Source organism: Palaemon carinicauda, chromosome 25, assembly GCF_036898095.1.
Source record: "Palaemon carinicauda isolate YSFRI2023 chromosome 25, ASM3689809v2, whole genome shotgun sequence".
NCBI classification, from domain to species: Eukaryota; Metazoa; Arthropoda; class Malacostraca; order Decapoda; family Palaemonidae; genus Palaemon; species Palaemon carinicauda.
The window spans coordinates 83,750,534-83,773,706 of record NC_090749.1 but is presented as its reverse complement, the minus strand read 5'-3'; the positions used below and the strand labels follow the sequence as shown (position 1 = coordinate 83,773,706).

The window sequence follows — 23,173 nt, the reverse complement described above, 5'->3', positions numbered from 1 at the left end:
TAGAAGAAATCAAAGCAAAAGGAGGTATGAACAGCACAGCCTTCTGGGAATTCAAGAAGAAAGTGGATGGAAAAAATGCCAGTAAATGTACAGCAATCAGAGGAAAGGATGGAGAAATAATAGAGGATATTGAAGAAATAAAGAAAGAATATGAGAAATTCTACAGTGATTTATTTAAGCTAGAAAATCCCCTAAGTGAAGAAGAGACCCTGGCAGAAGAAATCAACAACATGTTTGATAAATGGCTGTCAGGAAGTGACAGAGTGAGATCCAGCAAGGAAGAAAAAATAACATATCAAGAAGTAGAAGCCATCATAAAAAGCCTGAAAGACAAATACACAATGGACAGGCAAGGATTGAACAATGTTATGATTAAAATGATGGGGAATGAGATAATAGAAAGCCTGAAGCTGATACTCACAGAAATTGACAAAAGCATATGTATCCCTAAAGAGTGGGAAGAGATGTGGATACTTTCAATCCACAAAAAGGGAAATAAAATGGAACTAGAAAATAAAAGAGGCTTATTTATCACAAGCATAATTAGTAAAATATACGAGAAAATAAGGATGAAAAAATATAAGGACAGATTCAAAGAAGAGATGAGTCGATTCCAGTGTGGAGGCATTGAAGGAAGATCTACGGCCGATCATCTGCTTACACTAAATGCAGTAATAGACTATAACGCCTATTTGGGAGGGTCGACATACGTATGGTTCTGTGATGCGTATAAGTGCTTTGATAAGCTAGATCTAAAGGACTGCATAAAAGAAATGGGAAAAATGATAGGATGGAAAGAAGCATTGATAGTTAAAAAAATGAATGAAAAAGGTAGAGCAGCCATCAACTGCCCAGCAGGTACAACAGAAGATATAACGATTGAAGGAAATGTTAGACAAGGAACTATATATGGACCCAAGCTATGCAGTATAGCAACTGACAAAGTTAATAGCATTAGCAGAAAAAATATCACATTGATAAGAAATATTGAAATTGAATCACTTGTATATGTAGATGATATAATGTTTCCCTCAGGAAGGAAAGATGGTATCGAAAGTGCCATAAGTAACTGTCATAGCCTAGAGACCCTAAAGAAGTTCACTATAAACACCAACCCCAAAAAATCGGGTGTATTAAGAATTAACAAAAGAAAGAAAGAGAAAGAGGTGGAGATTGAAACAGAAGTGAAGAACGGAAATGTAAGTTTAGTTAAGGAATATAAGTATCTGGGTGAATGGTATACAGAGAAGGGAAACAAAGAATTGAGTATCAGTAAAAAAACCCAGAGGGTTGCATATATGACCCAAGAAATAAGAAAATATGGGGATACGAGAAAAGTTGGAAAGATGGCATTGGAAGTCAGAAAGAAAATATATGAAACAGTAGTTGTACCAACAATATTTGCCAACGTGGAGACCTGGAGTGTAATTAGGGACAAAGATATGAAAGATCTAGAAAACCTCCAATACAAGATAATAAGAAATATGTATGAACTACCTGCGAGTACTCCATATTGGGGCATACTTGCAGAAACAGGAATATGGCCGGTGTCTTGCAGAATAGAATATAAGAAGTTAATGCTCTTCCATAACATCATAAACTCCGAGGAAAAAAGACTAGTAAGAGAGATAATTGAGGATCAGTTGAAGAACCCGTATGGGAAGTGCTGGAGCAAGAGCGTAGAAGAAATCTGCAGTAAATATGGGATGGAAGTGGAAGAAATAAGAAGTTGGGGGAAAAGGACCCTGAAAAAAGAAATCAAGAAAAGAATTATAGAAAAAATAGAAGAAACTATTGAAGAAAAAAAGAAAATAATGAAAAAATTAAGATTTATTAAAGGAAATGGCCCTATGCCTTATATCAGAGAAATGTATCTGGATAAGGCGTCCCTTGTGATGAAAGCAAGATTAAATATGCTCAACTTAAAAGCAAATTTCAGGGGAAAATATGATGACAATTTGTGTGATCTATGCAAAGAGGAAGATGACACCACCGAACATTTATTTTTATGCCTAAAGTTAGAACAGCTAAAGAATGTAGAAATAAGTTTAGGTATGCTAAAAAATCCTAGCAGGGATCTGGCTGCATTTATAGATAGGGCAATGAATATAAAAGAAGAGTTTAGGAAGCCCAAACTGATTACCACAACAGGTTGCCAAAACTGATGATAGCAAGGTGTTATCATATCCAATTTCAAAGTATAAGGGAATAAAAGTAAAGATTGTGAACCACATTATATTAATTTATTTAAGGCACAGATGATATAAACTTAATAATAAGAATAAGCTTAGAAGCTTTGCACCTATCTATAAAGAGATAGAATGCCCGCAAACTTATTTTGCGGAGTGAGCAATAAGGAACCAGGAACCAGGAAACGAATTTTGAAATGAAAGTGTCGGTTGGAAAAACCAACAGGTGATATTAGAGAGTCCTGTGCCTCCTTTAAACTCCTTTGAATCAATTATAAAGTTATTTGAGGTGAATGCCAATGTTAAGTAACTTGTTCTGACATCCAGAAGAAAACGAAGATGAAATGACCGTATTAAGTTTCCCTGTTTATCGTCGTAGTTTTCTTTGAGGTTCGTCTGTAGAACGGCGGGACCACCTGTTGACTTAACCCTTAATCATAGAACCATTTATTTGGCCTTTGTCTCTCACACCCTTAGTGGTGACATGTTAATGCTGACACGGGTAAATCAAAGGTGATTTATTACAGGTTATAACATATCTGATACAGTAAAACGAGATTGAACTACACTTTCTATCCTTGAAGATACTTTCATCCGCCAACCTACAAATCTTTCTTATACTGGTTTCGAGGTTATTGCCATTCTAATTTGCAATTCATTTTTAATAATTAGTAGCAAGTTGGCTCAGACCAGATGCACAGTTGCATGGGTTGGCCCTATGCTGTCAATACAATTTTAATTGATAAAAGGTTATCTTTATTTGTTGAAATAGGAATAACTCGATGGTTGTCTACCAAGAAACTTGAAGTAATGAGGATGGTTGGGAGCTACATTACCCATAGTAGATTTTGATTCAATAGTGATGATGATATATTGAGAAACGTCAATACCTAACCTAATCTAGGGTGTGGCGTCTCATTGACAGAAGACTTTCATAACCCCTCTCATTGAAGCTTCTGCCTAACCTAACACAGGTTGCCATGATACTTATGTTATGCTCTGACCTCTTCCAACCTATTTTGGCCTTATGACAGTAATTTTCCTCTGCCCACCTCCATTTTTTTTAGCTAAAAAGCGAAAGCAAAATTTGTGGTCGTCTCAAAAAATCATTAAAATTGTTATTATTAAAATTGTTGAAATTATTATTATTGAAATCATTAATATTTTTATTATGAAAATGACTAAAATTGTTTTTTTTTTTTAATATTATTATTACAATTATTATTACTTTTCTTTCTGCACTACTATTGTTTATAGCGAAAGGTGGAAGAAAAATTCCTATTATTCTAAAAAAGATATTGAAAAGATCTTTAACCCTTTTTAGATCACTTACTTCTGATGTATTCTTAGTTTTCAGAGCTTCTGTATTTTCAAGTACAATGTCCTTTTCTTAACACAAAGCAGATTTAATACTCATTACTCTTTGCAGAATCCAGTTGTTCATCTAAGCATAGAATAAAGTTAACTAAGCTCTGAAACTAATTTAAGAAGCTTATATTCTTGGTAAGGAACTACGATGCACCATCCATGACTGTCTAGAACCAGAAGTATAAGAAATTCCATCACAAAATCTTTGGTAAGTACAATTCCAGTGGTTTGGTTATTGAATAAAATTATCTTAAGATTTAACACTCTTGTACTGTTTTTACCATATTGAATTATAGATTTGAAATTCATATACAGTACAGCATATCTTCTGTTTTGGAGTGGGATTATGTACTCTATTAATGTTGTTTTTATTGTGATGCACTGTTGTGATTTAGCTATGTTCCTAGACTATACTAATGCTATTTGTTCCTGTGCAAAATACAAACCTGCCGCTCTTTATTGTGGAGAAGTATTGTTTCAGCGAAGCTGAAACCAGTCCATAAACTTTTCTTCAGGGTGTAACTACCCACCGCTAGTTAGCGAAAGGGGGGAGCGGGGTAGGTTAACCCTCCCGCTCACACCAGCACTAGCGACTAACCGTCACTTTTTATTTCGGCTCGGTAGACTAAGGACGTAGTCTTTCTCTCCCATCAACCACCTTTTAACCGGTTGCAGCTAAAAGCAACTGGCCTAATGGTTATTGAATTTCCTTCGTTCCGTAACCGAAATACAAACCACGCTATTTACATAGGGTATTACTTTCGGCGTAGCTGAAATGATGAGCCATTAGATTTTGGCTCGGGTGATGATCAGACGTTCCAGTCTCACCCTCGCATTTTTGACAGCCTTAATCCTTTCTGCTTTTTCTTTCAGTTGTGTGTACGGAAGTTGGCCTCTACTCCTATTATGCGCAAGTGCCCTGGACTACCTGACCGCCCATGTGGGACGTTCATGTCGGCGGTCAAGACGGACCCTCACACCTTGTGTCCGTACTGCAGAGGTCAACAGTGTGATAGGAATAAAACTTGTAGGGAGTGGTCTACCTCCCAGTGGGAGATGTTTTCCCGGCGGAGGAAGAAGAAGTGTAGGCTTGACCTTTCTCCTTCAATGGCTTCCTTGAAGAAGGAAGGTTCCAAAGACTCTTCTTCCGCTGCCCGAACCTCCTCCGAAGCTCCCACTCGATTGGTCTCTCGTGAGAGGCCGTCGAGTGGTAGCGTAGGCCATGCTTTTGTTGACCAACCTCGGGGTTCGGGAGAGGGAGTTGCCTCCCATAGCGAGGCAGCTCCTCCTCCTCCGGGGGAGGATATTGATAACAATTTGTATAATGATGATTTGTTTCAGCTTTGGGCTTCCTTGGGGCTTAAGGGCTCGCCCTCCAGGGAAGCCATGTTTGACCTGATCCAGTTGGGTGCAGCTGTCAAACAGTCGCCGGTAATAGCAGAGGTAGATCCTCTGTCTATTGTTGACGTTGTTGTGGCAGAGGCTTCCGACGGGTCGGGTCAAACCCCTGCAGTTGCTGATGTTGCTGAAGGCTCAGATCCCCCCTCCGAACATCCTTCGAGCGGGCAGCTGAGTCCAACGGTCTCTCCTGCGAGTGTTTCTCCTCCTCGGGGGAGTTCACTAACAGAGACTCCTCTTCGGAGGACTGATGATGGTGTTCCTGTCCGAGGTCGTCTTCGCCGTAAGGCTCGCCCGCCTCTTCGCCGTAGAGGTCTTCTTTCTCCCTACAATGGAGTTAGGAGGCGCCTCTTCGGTTCTTCACCCTCGACGTACCCCGCAGAGGAGCCTCTTCGACGTGAGCAGACCATTGCAGCCGCATCCCTAGACCTCTCAGGAGATCGTTCGCGATCTCCTACGCCTGCCAGACCTGGAAGTTTTCCTTCTCCGTTCCTGGACGCAGATGCGCAGTGGGTGCCAACGCATCCCGTTATCCAACGGGCACCGGTCCCTTCGGGGCAAAGCAACTTATCTCACAATGTGAGTAAGTCCCTTAAGTGCCAGGTTTTACCTGTTCGCCCACGTTCTCCTGCGCGCTCGCGCGCAAGCGCTATCCTGTTGTTGAGGACCAGCCCTCTTCGGAGTCAACGCGCCAGAGATCTCCTGCAGCTGAGACATCTCGCCATCGTTCTCCTGTTCGCCAGTGCTCACTTGCGTGCCAGCGCTCTCCTGTTCATCAGCGATCTCCTGTGCGCCAGCGCTCTCCTGCTCGCCAGTGCACATCTGCGCGCCATGCGCACCCACGTTCTCCTGCATGCCCACGATCGCCTACTCGCCAGCGCACATCTGCGCGCCCTGTTCCTGATGCGCGCCATGCGCACCCACGATCGCCTACTCGCCAGCGCACATCTGCGCGCCCTGTTCCTGATGCGCGCCATGCGCACCCACGTTCACCCTCGCGCCCACGATCTGCGGATCTGGGCACAGGCAAGGAGACCCCTCCTTTGCCTCCTCCCCTGCGATCTCCAGCGCGCCCTCAAAACGCGCCCACGCGTCAGCCATCGCCTACGTGCCATCGCGCTCACTCACCTGTGCGCCCTTCCAGGATGGGACGAGTTTCTACACCAGACCACGCACCTGCGCGCCAGCGATCACCTGCGCCCCAAACGATCGCCTGCGCGCCCACGCGATCCTTCACCTGCGCGCAAGCACTCTCCGATGCGTCAGCGCACCTACATGTTGGATCGCCGAAGGTCTCCTACGCGTCCACGCATTATCGCCCCTGAACGCGGACAGTCACCTTCTCGCCCTACGCGCCATCGCTTGCCAACGCGCAATCCCTCGCCAACGCGCCATCCCTCGCCAACGCGCCATCGCTCACCTACGCGCCATCATTCTCCCGACCGAGAGCGTTCGCCATTGAAAACGCGCGCACCCTCACTTGCGCGCCCACGCGCACTTTCACCTATGCGCCCACGCGTTCACTCGCCCACGCGTCCACTCGACCGCGCGCCCTCTCACCAGCGCGCCCTCGCACTCACTCGCCCACGCGCACCCGCGCTTCCATCCGTGCGCGTGTGCGCCAACGTTCTCCCGCGCGCGACCCTGCGAGTTTTCCATCGCGCGATCCCGATCGCGATTCCCGCCGGATTTTGCAGCGCGAACAACCTGGTGAGACTTCAGGAGCGCGGACTTCCAGGTCATCATTGTCACGATCCCCTCCTCGCAAGCGCAGATCATCGCACTTGCAATAGGTGCAAGATTCTTCAGAGAGGTCTATGCAACATTCTTCTTTTTCTTTTCAGGCAGGCCCTGTGGTGTCTACTCCTAAGGATCACCCGATCCCTTTCCCTCCAGCGGGAGCCACTGACACTGCCTCCGTCAGCCGTCAGCCTTGGTTTGGGTCCCTGATCAGAGTCGTCATTCAGGCTGTTAAGCCTGCCCTCGCTGCTCTAGGACTCAAACCAACGTCATCGTCTCCGCTGAAGAGAAAGAGAGGAGTAGACTTCGTGGTGACTTCCCCTAGGGTTGAACTGGCTCCTAAGAAGTCCGTCGGGAAGGCCCCTTCCCCCTCTCGGTCGTTCTCTCCTTCACCTGTGGACGAAGCGTTTCCGTCCTCAGGAGAATCCAGCGAGGTGAGACCTTCTCCCACGTCACCAATGGGAGGAACCCCGACTTGTGTAGGAGAATCGTCCCGTGTAGGGGTGGAGAGGAGCCCCCAGACTTCTTTGCTGGAATCCTGTATCCCTCCTAGAAGGGAGCCCAAGGACTCGAAGACTGTCTCTAAGTCTTCATCCCGGATTCGACCAGAGCCAGCAAGACCCCAGGAGAACATCCACGTGTCCCCACAAGTAGAGCAGTTGGGGACAGGAGACTTTGCTGCCAGCCCATCAGGAGGAGAGCAGCATGAGTCGGAGCATGCCTTCTGGCAGGTCCTAAATCTGATGAGGCAACTCAACATGTTTAAGGACCCGGAGACCGCCCCCCGCAAAGGCAAGGTTACGGTCTTGGACCGAGTCTACGGCACTCAAAAACCCTCAAAGGCCAGTGCGGCTCTGCCCTGGTCTCAGGGGGTGAAGAGCACCAGAGACAAGGTTGAGGGCCAGCTTTCCGAACTCGCCGCCTCCGGCCGTTCCTCTGCCGGTAACAAGCTCCTCCCACCTCGTGTACAGCAGAGGAGGTACTTTGAGATCATGGGGGAGCCTTGTTTAGCTCTTCCTCTCCACCACTCTGTGAAAGAGCTTACCAGGGGAACCTCTCTTGAGAGGCTCTCCTCCCGGCAGGTGACATTCTCGGCTACTGAGATCCTGAGTCAGGAGAAGGTTGCCAAGTGTGCCATGCAGGCCACTTCGTGGCTGGATTTCTGGCTTGGGTCTCTAAGCATCCTGTTGCGATCGAGGACTTGTCCAAAGAGAGCACCACGAAGGCCATGGAGACCTTTCTCCTCTTGGGCACGCGCACCATCGAGTTTCTGGCTCACTAAGTTTCGAACTTATGGGCAAACTCGATCTTGAAGCATCGTGATGCGGTGGTCGAGAGGTTCCACTCGAAGGTCCCAGCCGTGGATGTCTGCAAGCTCAGACACTCTTCCATCAGTGGACAGAATCTGTTTGAGCCCAAGGATGAGGAACGGACAGCTGAGAGGTGGAGGAAATCGAATCACGATTCTCTCCTCCAAAGGGCTCTTACATCCAGACCCTACAGGCCTCCAGCTCCTCAACAACAGCAGCCTCGTCAGAAGACAACGAAATGGGCACCAGCAGCAAAGGCGAAGGTGTCTAAACAGCAGCCCTTTCCTGTCAGGGACAAGAAGGGAGGAAAGTCCTCCAGGGGAGGCAGGAATCCTAGAGGGAGCGGCCGAGGCCGCAAACGCTAGGATTGGCAATCCCCCTGCATGTCCACCAGTGGGGGGATGCCTGCAAAGCTGCGCATTCAGGTGGCAGCAACTCGGGGCCGATTCCTGGACGATCTCCATGATCAGCCAAGGTTATCGCGTCCCTTTCATAACATCTCTACCTCCCCTGACAGCGAATCCAATGTTGTTGAGCTCCTATGCCATGGGATCGGCAAAGGGGCTAGACCTTCAGGCAGAAGTCGAGACCATGCTCAAGAAGGATGCTCTCCAGGAAGTCGTCGACGGCTCCCCAGGCTTCTTCAGTCGACTCTTTCTTGTAAAGAAGGCGTCTGGAGGCTGGAGACCCGTCATCGACCTCTGAGCCCTGAACAAGTTTGTCAAACAAACTTCGTTCAGCATGGAGACAGCAGACACGGTCAGACTCGCAGTGTGACCGCGAGACTTCATGTGCACACTGGATCCGAAGGACGCTTACTTCCAGATCCCAATCCATCCGTCTTCCAGGAAGTACTTGAGATTCAGCCTAGACAACAAGATCTACCAGTTCAAGGTGCTGTGTTTCAGTCTCTCCACAGCACCATAGGTGTTCACCAGAGTGTTCACCCTGATATCTTCGTGGGCACACAGGATTGGCATCCGTCTCCTCCGTTATCTGGACGACTGGCTGATCCTAGCAGACTCTGAGTCGACCCTTCTTCGACACCGAGACAAGCTTTTGGGACTTTGCCAAGATTTAGGGATCATGGTAAATCTCGAGAAGTCTTCTCTGCTGCCATCTCAACGACTGATATATCTTGGCATGATATTGGACACCAATCTCCACAAAGCCTTTCCATCAGATGACAGGATAGCAAGGCTGAGGAGGGTCGCAGATTCTTTCCTCAGACGAGAAGAGCTTCCACCCCAATCTTGGTTACGTCTCCTAGGTCATCTTTCCTCCCTGGCCCGTCTAGTTCCAAACGGCCGGCTCAGGATGAGATCCTTCCAATGGCGGCTCAAGTCCCGGTGGAATCAGGGCAACGATTCCCCGGACATTCTGGTTCCCATGGAACCCGCGGAACGGACGGACCTGCAGTGGTGGTTGACCGACGAGAAACTTCGAAAGGGAGTGGATCTTCTCGTCCTCCCCCCGGATTTGATGCTGTTTTCGGACGCATCAAAAGAAGGGTGGGGGCCCCACGTTCTGAACCAAATGACCTCAGGCCTGTGGTCCGAATCAGAAAAGTACCTCCATATCAATCTGCTAGAGATGAAGGCCTTATATCGGGCACTTCAACAGTTCCAACAAACCCTGGCGGGTCACTCCGTGGTGTTTATGAGCAACAACACCACAGTAGTGCTTATATCAACAAGCAGGGAGGTACCTTTTCACAACAGCTATCCCATCTTGCAGTAGAGATACTGAGATGGACCGAAGTCCACTCGATCTTACTATCAGCTCGCTTCATTCCAGGCAAGAGGAATGTGCTCGCGGACAGTCTGAGCAGATCTTCTCAGATAGTTAGTACCGAGTGGTCTTTGGATCCTCTAGTAGCCAACAAAGTCCTGATTTTGTGGGGTTCCCCGACAGTGGATCTGTTCGCGACAGCCTTGAACTTCAAGCTGCCGCTGTACTGTTCCCCAGTCCCGGACCCCAAGGCACTCTGGCAAGACGCCTTCCAACAACGGTGGGACAACATCGACGTCTACGCCTTCCCACCGTTCTGTCTGATGAGAAGGGTGCTCAACAAGACCAGACTATCGGTCAATCTGTCAATGACCTTAATAGATGCCACTATTCCAGCAATAGCGGAGTTTCTTATATATATGCGGGAAGAAATGCGCCTTTCACTCTCGGCGGTGAAAGGCTATCGCTCAGCCTTAAGCTTGGCCTTCAGGCTGAAGGGAATGGACATTTCCTCCTTGCTGGAACTTTCCTTGCTCATACGAAGCTACGAACTTACCTGCCCTCAGTCGGAAGTGAGACCTCCTCCATGGAACGTGGTTCGGGTTCTCAGAGCTCTTAAGAGACCTCCATTCGAACCATTAAGCCAGGCTTCTGATCGTCACCTGACTTGGAAGACGGTGTTCCTGCTCGCTCTGGCTTCTGCCAAGCGTGTTAGTGAACTTCATGGTTTCTCGTACTACGTGGCCCATTCAAGGGGATGGAGGGAGGTAACGTTCAGGTTCGTCCCTGAGTTTGTAGCCAAGACTCAAATTCCTGGAGTTCCGGACCCACGGTTCGACTCCTTCAGGATTTCGAGTCTCCGTTCCGTAACAGATGACCCAGACCATCTGCTAATATGCCCAGTAAAGAGTTTGAGGTGTTATCTTAAAAGAACAGCTGCAGTCCGTCCTCGCGTGCAAGCCCTGTTTGTGAGCACAGGAAGGACGAAGAGGAGGGTCACCAAGAATACCATCTCAGCCTTGATTCGAAGGGTCATCCATCATGCCCTGAATCTAGACCCTCCGTCACGTCGCCCTAGAGCACACGATGTCAGGGGCATCGCTACGTCCCTGGCCTTCAAGAGAAACTTCTCTGTGACGCAGGTGCTACAAGCTGGGGTCTGGAAGCGTCAAACGACCTTCACAGCCCACTACCTGCAAGACGTGACCCACAGGAGCCTCGATACATTTTCTATCGGCCCTGTGGTGGCTGCACAACAGCTGGTCTAACCTCAGGCTCATTTATGGACAGGTAGCAGAAGGTTGAGGGCATTGTTACCCGGTTTTAGTCTGCATGAATGAAAAAGTATGTCTGGCCCTTACTAAAAGAGTAAGGGCCAGACATACTTCATCCTCCCCTCTCGGGGAAAGCAGCATCCTGGGTTCTCAGCATAGCTGACCTCAAACCACTGCAGGTAAACCATGCTTCCTTGTGTTCCTAGTATTAACATAATACTGTCGCGTCCCCCATACCCTAACGAGGTGGTATTGGGAACGTCCTAGCCTAGAATTCCATCTAAAGGACTCCAGGTCAACTTCCTAGGGCGAGTCACGCCTATTCCTTCACACACAAGCTTATGTAGGCCGCATGTTCTTGCGGAGCAAGGAATTTGCGAGGTGCAGGGACTCCTTTCCTCGAGTGCTACTCACTCGGGTTCTGAGTGCTACTCACACGGGTTCTGAGTCCCCTGGCAAAACCAAAGCCAATAAGGCTGGGACTTTCCACCCTACCTAAGGGTTAAGTCACCCTATGTAAATAGCGTGGTTTGTATTTCGGTTACGGAACAAATGACAAATTCGGAGATAATTTGTATTTTTCCTAACCATACAAACCTTAGCTATTTATACATATTTGCCCGCCAGCCCTGTCCCCCGTGAAGTCCTACCTCTAAGCGATGTGAATCAGTTCACCGGTGTGTGAGGGAGGAGGGGTAGCTAGCTACCCCTCCCCTACCCCCTCGCTAACTAGCGAGAGGGTAGTTAACCCTCGTTTAAAATCTAATGGCTCGTCATTTCAGCTACGCCGAAAGTAATACCCTATTTAAATAGCTAAGGTTTGTATGGTTAGGAAAAATACAAATTATCTCCTAATTTGTCATTTTGAGCTGCCTTCCTTACACGGGTTCCCCTGGCAAGGGAAGTAGCAAGAGGCCTTTTGCCTATACATCTGCTGTTCACCCAACGTTCACTCTGCTTAGGCGGGAGGGAATGAGCAGTGGCTGACAGGAATTCCTCTGAGTGACTTGTCACGTGACCACAGGTTTCGGGAACAAGTTTCGGCATTGTTTCAGAGGTTTTATAGGGTGCTGTTCCTCTAGCCGGGTTTGCCCGAAGGGAGGAGATGCAACCTGTACGATCGGATGATCACCTTCAAGTGTTGCCCAGTTCGACCATCCTAGGAAGGACGATGCAACACCCTTCTGAATGGCAGCTCCCTCGTCCGCGAAGCGATGCGCCATAGGAAGGAGGAGTTGAGAATCAGATTCTTTTTTTTTTTTTTTTTTTTTTTTTTTTTTTGTGAAAGGAGATATCTTCTCCAACACCCTTCTGAATTGCAGCTCCCTTGTCCCTGAGGCGATTAGCCATAGGAAGGAGGAGTTGATCAATCCTCTCTTTTGCTTGAGGAGAGATCTTCTCAAACATTCCCTTCTGAGCGACAGCTTCCTTATATGCAAGGCAATGCACCAACGGGATGAAGAGGTGTTGATCTCTCATCTAGCTTGCGAGAGGAGAGATTTTCTCCTAAGTCGTACCCTTAAGGGGACCGTCTGCCATAGGGTATTGACATAACAACTTTCAGAAATCAAAAATCGTTTTATTGCTTCTATGTATGCGTAAACATGTTGTACCTACTCCCCAGAAGTTTCAGCCAATTATTTTCACAAATAACGAAGATATAGAGGTTTTTAAATGATGACGTCATCCTTACTGTGTCGTCTGCATGACGGAGTTTGACAAAATCGTCTTTGTGTGTTAATTTTGCATATCTATAGCGATTTTTCACTTATATTTCGAGCTATCGTACGTCTGGCAGAAATGGAAGGCATTGGTAGAGTGTAGATGAACGAACTCTACTCCTACAATAACAGAAGCCAAAGTTGCCAAAGATGTATAGAAGTTATAATGTATGCGTTTGTTTACTTGAAGTTCGTATGTACATTGTGTTTCCACAACGCCCTCGGGAACATTATAGCAAGGCCAATGTTACCTAAGGTTATAGAAAGAACAAATAGTCAATCATTTTTCCAAACAATGAAGATATAGCGGTCTTTAAATGATGACGTCATCCTTATGGCGTCGTCTGTATGACTGAGTTTGACAGATGCGCAGTTCTCTCTCTCTCTCTCTCTCTCTCTCTTTCTCTCTCTCTCTCTCTCTCTCTCTCTCTCTCTCTCTCTCTCTCTCTCTCTCTCTCTCTCTCTCTCTCTCTCTCTCTCTCTCTCTCGAATTATTTACCACTGCCATTTATACAAATACTTTTATTCTCTCTCTCTCTCTCTCTCTCTCTCTCTCTCTCTCTCTCTCTCTCTCTCTCTCTCTCTCTCTCTCTCTCTCTCTCTCGAATTATTTAAAACTCCCATTTATACAAATACTATAATAACAATGTTCAACTCTCTCTCTCTCTCGAATTATTTAAAACTCCCATTTATACAAATACTATAATAACAATGTTCAACTCTCTCTCTCTCTCTCTCTCTCTCTCTCTCTCTCTCTCTCTCTCTCTCTCTCTCTCTCTCTCTCTCTCTCTCTCTCGTTTCGAAATCTCGTACTTCTGGCAGAAATGAAAGGCATTGGTAGAGGGTAGGTGAATGAAAACTACCAGTTACGAAAACATCAGCAAAGTTTCCAAAGACATATAGAAATTATAATGCATGTGTTTATTTACTTGAAGTTCATATGTTGATTGTGCTTTCACAACGTCCTCTGGAATTTTATAGCAATGCCAATGTTACATAAGGTGATAGAAAGAACAAAAAGTAAGTGGAGAACAAGAAAAAAGAACCAAGAAAGAGGGAAACATGGATAAGAGTACAAAGCTGAAACCTGCTAACTAAAGCACTGGCAATAATTAGAGATCGCTGGCAACTCATAACATAGGAATAGTAAACTGAGGGTTCAGATACCTCCTTTAGGGTGCATTTATGTAGGAATAAACAATAAAAGTTATCATAATAATATTATCTTGATTTCTTTTAGAAAAGAAGCAAAAGTTTGCTGCAAATCTTTGGGAGCTCATAACTGAAAAACATACTTATTCCCACTTAGGTACATTTTTCTCACTTATTTGTTGTTCGATATTAGAGAAAAAGATATCGTTGAAAAGAAGAATAAAAATCCCACAATTCTGTCCGACAAAATTTGGATTTTCTTTTTACGTTTTTTTTTCACGATTATTTTCCGTCTAGACGAGGAAAAAAAATAGAAATTCATTGAAAAAAAAACCAGAAAGGAAAATTAAAATTCTGTCTGACAGAATTGTTCGGTTGTTAGAGTAGTTTTTTTGGTATAAGTTTCAATACAATTGGTATTATAGTAGTGGGGAAAAATGTACCTAAATATTTTTTTTAAATCACGATTTTTGCTAATAAATCCAAAAGTTTTTGATCAAATGACTTGAAATTTTTATATGATGAAGGTATTATATATGTCTAAAACATATATAGAAATTGTGTAATTTGGATCATTAGAAAAAAAATGGCGGACACGGCGGACGGTCCCCTTAAGGTACGAAAGGAGTGTCTTTGCATTTTCCCTCTTGGATATTTGCCGCAGATGGTGAAGACTGCCGGCCGCCTATGACCGCCTCCTTACCTATCGACTAATCTCATAGGCCTTAACATTTCGGGGTTATTACCACATCGTGCTTTTGGGCACAACCACGCTTTTTTGTTTTTTCTTTCAGCGTATGTGTGTGCTGTGTTACACGGCCATGCGGATTTGTTTGGGAACTAAAGGCTGCACCTGTCGGAAGTTTATGTCTGCTGTGGAGACGGATTCCCACAGGCCATTCTTTTGTTGACCAACCTCTGGGTTCGGGAGAGGGAGTTGCCTCCCATAGCGAGGCAGCTCCTCCTCCTCCTCCGGGGGAGGATATTGATAACAATTTGTATAATGATGATTTGTTACAGCTTTGGGCTTCCTTGGGACTTAAGGGCTTGCCCTATAGAGGAAGCCCTGTTTCACCTGATCCAGTTGGGTGCAGCTGTCAAACAGTCGTCGGTAATAGCAGAGGTAGATCCTCTGTCTATTGTCGACGTTGTTGTGGCAGAGGCTTCCGACGGGTCGGGTCAAACCCCTGCAGTTGCTGATGTTGCTGAAGGCTCAGATCCCCCCTCCGAACATCCTTCGAGGGGCCAGCTGAGTCCAACGGTCTCTCCTGCGATTGTTTCTCCCCTTCGGGGGAGTTCACTAACAGAGACTCCTCTTCAGAGGACTGATGATGGTGTTCCTGTCCGAGGTCGTCTTCGCCGTAAGGCTTGCCCGCCTCTTCGCCGTAGAGGTCTTCCTTCTCCCTACAAGGGCGTTAGGAGGCGCCTCTTCGGTTCATCACCCTCGACGTCCGCCGCAGAGGATCCTCCTCTACGTGAGCAGACCGTTGCAGCCGCATCTCTAGACCTCTCAGTAGATCGTTTGCGATCTCCTACGCCTGCCAGACCTGGGAGTCTTCCTTCTCCGTTCCTGGACGCAGATGTGCAGTGGGCGCCAACGCACCCCGTTATCCAACGGGCACTGGTCCCTTTGGGGCAAAGCAACTTATCTCACAATGTGAGTAAGTCCCTCAAGTCCTGGGCGCTCGCGTGCAACAGCGTTCAAGCGCTCTCCTGTTGCTGAGGACCAGCTCTCTTCAGATTCAACGCGCCAGCGATCTCCTGCAGCAGAGTCATCTCGCCATCGATCTCCTGATCGCCAGTGCTCACCTGCGCGCCAGAGCTCACCTGCGCGTCAGTGCTCTCCTGCTTGCCAGCACACACCTATGATACCTGTTCCTGATGCGCGCCCATGATCGCCTACTCGCCAGCGCACATCTTCGCGCCCACGATCCCTGGATCTGGGCGCAGGCAAGGAGACCCCTCCTTCGGCTCCTCGTCTGCGATCTCCTGCGCCCCCTCAGAACGCGCCCACGCGCCAGCCATCGCTTACACTCACCTGTGCGCTCTTCCAGGATAGTACGAGATACTACGCGCCCACGGAAAGCCTCCGCGCGCAGTTACAGTGAACCCTCGCTACTTCGCGGTTCGACCATCGTGGATTCACCACTTCGCGGGTTTTTTTCATCACCCATATATATATACATATCGCGGATTTTTCGGAAATTTCGAAAATACCGCGATATCTGAAGACCCCAAATACGATATTTCGTTACCTGTAATTCCATTAATACTGTAATTAGTAATATCTGCTCATACTGATTGTTCATTGCATTACATATGACATATAATTCAGCACAGAAAGAAATAAAACACGAAAGAGAATATGATCATACGATAATTCAGTACTGTATACAGTACGTAGTAAAATTAAATCGAACATGAAACACAAATCAGATGCAGTCATACCATATTAGAATGGTGTAAGGCTGCTGATGGCTACTACTGTACTACAAATGTAATGGATGTGCTTCTTTTCCATGAATCTTTTGTATGTATATGTACATAGTACTGCATCCAATAATATTCTTTGTTGCAAAAAATCACATTTCGAATAAGCGTACGAGAGAGAGAGAGAGAGAGAGAGAGAGAGAGAGAGAGAGAGAGAGAGAGAGAGAGAGAGAGAGAGACACATCCTACAACAAAAGCGTAAAATAGCGTATGTAAAGCTTTACTGTATTATTATTATTGTTATTTTTGGGCTCAAGCCATGTCGTCCTGATGGAAGTTCCTCTAAGGTAGCTTCCTAGGGTATATTACAACTACGGCGATAATCCCAGAGAATTTACCTTAAGGTACCCAGAATTCTAACTCCTGGAGCGAATATCCCTAATAAAAGAGCCAGGGATATCGTATAAAATCAGAGGACGTATTCTTGACACGCCACATGGCAATCTGTACCCCGAACAGAGTTAACACTTCGTAGGGGTCAAATGGCAAGAAAACGAAAACGAGAAAGAAAAGGGGAGAGCCGTTCGTAAGGCCCTCTCTTCTCCCGTTTCGTAAGCGTGCCATGCGCCGATTCTGGCGCCATCTGCATTCCTTTTTGCGTAGCTTTACAACTCGGTGTTTTCCCTGTGTTTCTACCAAAAATCTTGGATTTACTCAAGCTAATATGCTTTCTCCAACTTCTTCTGCTTCCGATAAGTTGAGTACCATTTCTTTTATGGATAAATGTAGGCTCTTGGTAAAATTTAAAGTAATTAAAAGAGTTATCTTTGATACAAGAGCTGTTGCCTGCTGGAGGTGTCCTGGACGCTGTCGCTCGCTAGATAGGATTTATTTGGTTAGCCAGAGCGACGTTCCCAGCCCCCTTTTCGCTTTAATAAATTTAACTGCTTAGCTTATTTAGGAATACTTTTATGATGCTGTAGTATAGTGCCTTGGCGAAGGATTTGCCTAGGCTGGCCTACGCTAGACCTTGTAGCCTAGTCGTTTGGCCCTTGTACTTTCTGCATGATATTTAGTCTTCCAAGTGTGGTTATTTAAATTTTATTGAAGCGTTAGGCAACGTTATATATATAAGTTTTTGCCGAGTTTTTCCAAGATGGTATATGAGTGAGTTTCGGTGATTTAGGTAATCGATTCTCCCAGTGCCTAGGCTAGGTTGTCTTAGGCTATTGATATGTTTTCTTGTTCCCCCCATTTGCTCCCTTCTCTTCGGGGAAGGCGCGCAAACCCTTTCCCTCTGCTTAAGCCTTGGGCTTAACCCTAGTGGTTTATCTGAATTAACTTTCGATACAACTATATTGGGGTGGTACTGTACCTTCCTGCTCCAGCTAGTCTGGTTCAGAGAGGGGCAGTACAGCAGTGTTTTAAGTCTGAGTCTGTGTTGGTCTGGCTTGGGATAGAGTCTCCCTCGCTTTCTGACACAGACATAGGAGGGTTAGCCTCCTTCGGTCACTCTTGAAGGTTTCTGTAGTTATGATCCCTTCGTTCGGTGAGCCTTCAGACTTGTCCTTGTTGCTGTTCCGGGTGTGGGGTGTGTCCCTTTCCCTGGAATAGCAATACCTTTCTTGCATTGGTTATAGGGAGGCAGCAAGTATTGCCGGCCTCCCTCCCCGGATTCCCCCTAGGCTGAGATGAGCTTTCTTGGCCGTGGGTGATCCTTAACCAGTGCAAGGTTGGACAGGACCCTCTTGTCCCTTTCCCTTCTGTCCTTTCCGTAATGTCATTAGTGTCTGCCTTCCTACATCCGTACCTAGCACAGGTTAGGATGGGGAGCTGACTTGGTTCCCTGCCGGCCGGCAGAGGACCTGTTACCTTGAGTGCTGCCCGGTCCTCCCTTGGTCCCTCATCCACTCCTGTCTGTAGAGCCAGTGGACAGTGGTTAGGAAGCCTGAATTAGATTCTCCCCTTCCTTTCAGCACTCTTTCGGGTGTTGGGCGTTGAGGTAGTATAGCCTCTTAGCCCGGCACCCATTCTGTTTTCTTCTTATGTGTTGTCGAGTGCTGCCGGTCCTCCCTTGGTCCCTAAACCACGCCTGGCTGTAGTGCAGCCGGCTGTGGTCTGGAAGCTTGAATTAGATTCTCCCTTTCCTGTCGGCACTTTTTCGGTTTGTCGGGCAGTGAGGTAGTATATCCTCTTAGCCCGGCATCCTTTCTGTTTTCTTCTTATGTGTTGTACCTTTCCGACTGCCGGCCTACGTGGCCGGCAGCCAGGCAGTCGGAGTTCTCTGGTTCTCTGCTGCTGGTTGGCGGCAGTTGTTGACCTTTGCCGGCCGGCTATTGTCTCGCCCTTCTCTGCCAGTCGCTACGAGCAGTGGCTGGCTGCTGGGTGCTGCCTTGTGTAGCTGCTGGCCGGCAATCATTGCCGGCCGACTTTGGCTGTTGCCGATCGGCAGTTACTGCCGGCCGGCGCATGCATTGGAACCAGCGTTCTGCCGTCTTTTAGCCGTCAAGTCGTATACTTTAAAGCTATTTATGGTGTGCGCCAGCCGACTAGTGCCGGCCGGCGCACTATCTTCTATACCGTACGAGTATTCTTCAGTATAGCATATACTGTAGGAAGAAAATTATAGTATAGTATTGGTACAACACTGTCTTGTCTAACACGATTGTGTTGTCTTGCACGACCCGTTGCTATTGGCCTTACAGATAAGAAAGTGAGTTCTTTCTTGTCTACTATCCGGTATTTTAAAATCATTCCTTAGGTGGGAGCTACACCTATTTCCTTTGGAAATTTTCCATTGGTTAATCTGGCATAGATTAACCATACGATTTTAATATCTGGAAGGCTACAACAATTGATTGTGCAGGAAATACAAGGATGTGTCTTTCCTTTCCGATTTGTTATGCTACTGTGCATATCCAGTGATACGTAGTTCACTTGATACTCATGGAAATTTCTTCTCTTTACAGGAGGACCATCCGTAGTGCGGATGTGTTTTCTGCAACGTCCGCATTAGGACTTCTGCGGACATGGGTTTTGTAGGAGGCGTGCGGCATGCGCTGTCTCCACGGATGTTCTCCGGTATTGGGTCCCTCAGGTATGTTTCGTATGCACTAACCTATTTATTGAGGCTTTTGCTTTTCGCTTCGCTCAAAATCCGTTTTTGTCTCCCCTAGAACGGTGGATTCAAGGGATATAGCTAGGGAGAAGCTTCGTACCTGGGTGAGGGGCTTTCAGAAGATCACCTCTGGACCTTATCTTCAAAGTGAGAAGATGAGGGCTTCCTTTTCCCTAGGGCATCAACTGTTACAGTGATTCCCCAGCCTCAAGAGGAGGTCCCCCTAATTCAGATCCCGGTGGATGCTGAAGTCGCGGTCGCCTTGCTTAGCATCCAGTTGGACGACAGGATGTCAGACGTGTCCGAACGTCTGGAGGAAGACCTCCTGGCAGAAGGCCAGGATGAAGTTCGAGCTCCGGACAAGGTAGCGGAAGAGGCCGAGAGATGTCGGCTGCTCCGGTTCAGGTCCTTGAACCTGCTCCCTCAACATCGTCTGCTCTCTCAGTAGAGCAGGCCCTCCCCTCCATTGTTGGCTTGATCCAACAAAGGGGGAGAAGAAGGGGAAGGCAGCTGCATTGTAATTGCAGGGGCATATCCGGACTGCTATGTCCGGTTGAGGGAGGTACCAGCTTCAAAGGAAGAGACAGAGCCGGAGGAGGTCGTAGTGATAGACCATGCTAGGCTCATGCTTTGCTTTCATCTTCGATGAAAGAGAGGGGCTTCATGAACTCAAAGGTAGCTGTATTTGAGTAAGAGGCTCCCTTCCTTTGTGTCCTCTCCTGCCAGAGCCTTCCCCCTTTTTGCTGAAAGGGTTTGCGGCGGTTTTGAAAACAGTCGAGGCTGGCAAGCCTTTCCCCTCCCTGGTGGAGTGTAAACCCTTTTTGCTGGCCTTTAGAAAGGAAGATTAAATAAGCAATACAAGGACTGGAAGGACGTCCATCTTACCTTCTCAGTCCAGATGTTGGAGGCGGATTTTGCCGGATGCCGGTGCGGCGAGATCCTCTCTAAGCTGTCCGGCTTTCTTTTGCGGAGAGAACTCGAGACAAAAGAAAGACTGGCTGCCTCTTTGTCTCTTCAGTCCATTTTTGAGACGATGACAAGTGACCCCAAGGTCCATGAAATGTTCATGATTGTGATCAAGACTCATCTGGCCACTGTGACGAAGGATCTTTACAGCTCCGTCAGGGCGAAGAGAGCCTGTAGGGAGTTCGTGTTCGCCTGGGCTACGATGAGGCACGAGCCAAGGAAACTAATCTCCTCCAACAGTGGGGACAAAGACCTTTTCCCTAGTGAATCGGTCAAAGAAGTTGATAAGGCTGCCACGGAGGATAGAAATCTTCTCCAGGAGTGGGGCCTGTCTACCAAGAGAAATTCTTCCCCAGATGGGGTCCCCAACCTATGAGGAAGACTAAAAGGATTAGGATACTTTCTCGGCCAGCTAAGTCAGGTAGACAACAGCAGCAACAGCATTTGCTGATGCCTTCAGTGCCCCAGATGGTGGCACAAACCCCGCCCACACTTCAGTGGGTTCCCCAATCCGTGTCGACACAGTCTCCGGCATTCAACCCATCGTTCGAGGGTCAGTCAACTTCCTGTCGAGCAAGCCTAGAGGAGCAGCCAGAGGTTCGTCTAGGTGCCCCTCAAGGAGAAGGGGTTTCATGGGTGGTCGCGGTCAGAGAGGCAAGACCTCAGGACAACAGTCCGAGTGAGATGATATTGGTAGGAGGGAGTCTCCAGCGCTTTCGGGATCGGTGGACCTTCGATCCCTGGGTCCACAGCCTACTCAAGAAGGGACTGGGCTGGAGCTGGTACAGCACTCCATCCCCATACCCTCGGGGTTTTTCCGACACTCCACCCCCGTTCTGGAGGAGTTCATTCAAGAACTGTTAGAGGAAAAGTGATCTGAAGGGTAAAGTCCATCTAATTCCAAGGGAGGCTGTTTTGTGTTCCCAAGTAGGACTCGGAAAACTCGGAGTCATTCTGGACTTGTCGCCACTCAACAAGTTCATAGCGAACTACAGGTTCAAGATGCTAACACTGCAACACATAAGGACCTTACTGCCCAAGAGGGCATTTACCGCCTCCATAGATTTGTCAGACGCTTTTTGGCACGTTCCAATCAATCGTCGATTCTCCTCCTACCTAAGGTTCAGGCTACAACGAAGACTATACGCCTTCAGAGCCATGCCTCTCGGGCTAAAAATAGCCCCAAGGATTTTCACAAAGCTTGCGAACGTAGTTCTCAGTCAATTACGCCTAAAGGGAATTCAGGTAGTAGCCTACCTGGATTTCTGGCTGGTGTGGGCAGCATCCAAGACAGAATGCTTGCAAGCTTCCCTGTATGTGATCCATTTCCTAGAGTATCTAGGCTTCAAGATCAACAGAAAAAGTCTCGACTTTCTCCATCTCTAAGTTCCGGTGGTTGGGAATCCACTGGGACCTAATGTCACACCGTTTTCTCCGTCATGGCGGAGAAAAGAAAGGAGATAGCTGGTTCTGTCAAGAGACTTCTAGATTCCGTATGGATATCAGATGCGAACTGGAGAGTGTACTGGGGTCTCTCCAGTTTGCTTCGGTGACAGACCCGGTGCTAAGAGCACAGCTAAAGGATGCAACCGGAGATTGGAGTAGTTATGCATCAGATGCGCAAAGAGATCTGAGAAGACCAGTTCCGCTTCGTCTAAATACTCTTCTCAGGCCTTGGTCCCAAGCCAGACTTCTTAGGAAGTCGGTTCTTCTTCATCCACCCCCCCCGTCGGTGACGATTCACTCAGACGCCTCGAAGGAGGGATGGGGAGTTCACTCTCATCAGAAAAAGGCCCAAGGGTCTTGGTCCAGTCTATTCAAGACCTCTCACAGTCACATTCTAGAGGCTATGACAGTCCTTCTTTCCTTAAAGAAAGTCTCCCCGTGTCGCTCGATCCACATTAGGTTTGTGCTGGACAGCGAGGGAGTTGTGAGATGCTTGAATCGACAAGGATCAGGGTCACCACCTCTCAACCAGGTGATGTTGGCCATCTTCCGATTTGGGGGAAGAAGAAGTGGTACCTGTCAGCAGTTCACCTTCAAGGAGTCCGCAATGTGACAGCGGACGCTCTATCCAGGTTCACACCGATAGAGTCGGAATGGTCCCTAGACGCAGGATCATTCTCTTTCATTCTGAGTCAAGTCCCAGAACTGCAGATAGACCTCTTTGCGACGTAAGACAACAAGAAGTTGCCCCTGTATGTGTCCCCGTACGAGGACCCCTTGGCGGAAGCAGTGGACGCGATGTCCCTCGACTGGAACAGATGGTCCAGGATTTATCTGTTCCCTCCTCACAACCTTCTGTTAAGGGTCCTCAACAAACTGAGATCATTTAAGGGAGTAGCGGCAGTAGTGGCCCACAAGTGGCCGAACAGGGTGTTGTTCCCTCTGGCATTGGAACTACGGTTGGAGTTTCTACCGCTACCATATCCAGTTCTGACCCAGCGAGTCCAGAAGTCAATTGTCTGCGCTTCATTACAGAAAACCCGGACCCAGCCGCTCATGATCTTCTCTCCTTAACAGGTGAGAAAGTGTTTCGGGATTTCGAAAGCCAGCATAGACTTCCTAGAGGATTATAAGTGCAAATCTATTAGAAGGCAATATGAGTCATCTTGGAGAGAATGGGTAGCCTTTGTCAGGCGAAGAATCCGCAGGAGATCACGACGGACTTCTGCTTATCTTTCTTCATCCATCTCCATGGTTATGGATCGGCGGCTAACACGATTTTAACGTGTAGGTCTGCTTTGACAAGACCCATTCTATATGCCTTCCAGGT

The 23,173-nt window shown here is 47.4% G+C and overlaps 1 protein-coding gene across 7 annotated transcripts in view; it reads left to right on the top strand.

Annotated features, from left to right (window-relative positions):
* The window catches only part of LOC137618676 (gastrula zinc finger protein XlCGF57.1-like), a 416,476-nt gene that overhangs the window by 158,249 nt on the left and 235,054 nt on the right, over positions 1-23,173 (top strand). For 2 of the 7 annotated variants that reach the window (XM_068348814.1, XM_068348819.1), the window contains exons 1-2: positions 2,354-2,478; positions 3,619-3,765. The exons of 1 other annotated variant lie outside the window; for it this stretch is intronic. The gene's annotated coding sequence lies outside the window, so the exon portion shown is untranslated. Of the gene's footprint in view, positions 1-2,332; positions 2,703-3,618; positions 3,766-23,173 lie in introns of those variants that run through there. 4 more of the 7 variants (XM_068348815.1, XM_068348816.1, XM_068348817.1 and 1 more) reach the window with 4 other exon arrangements.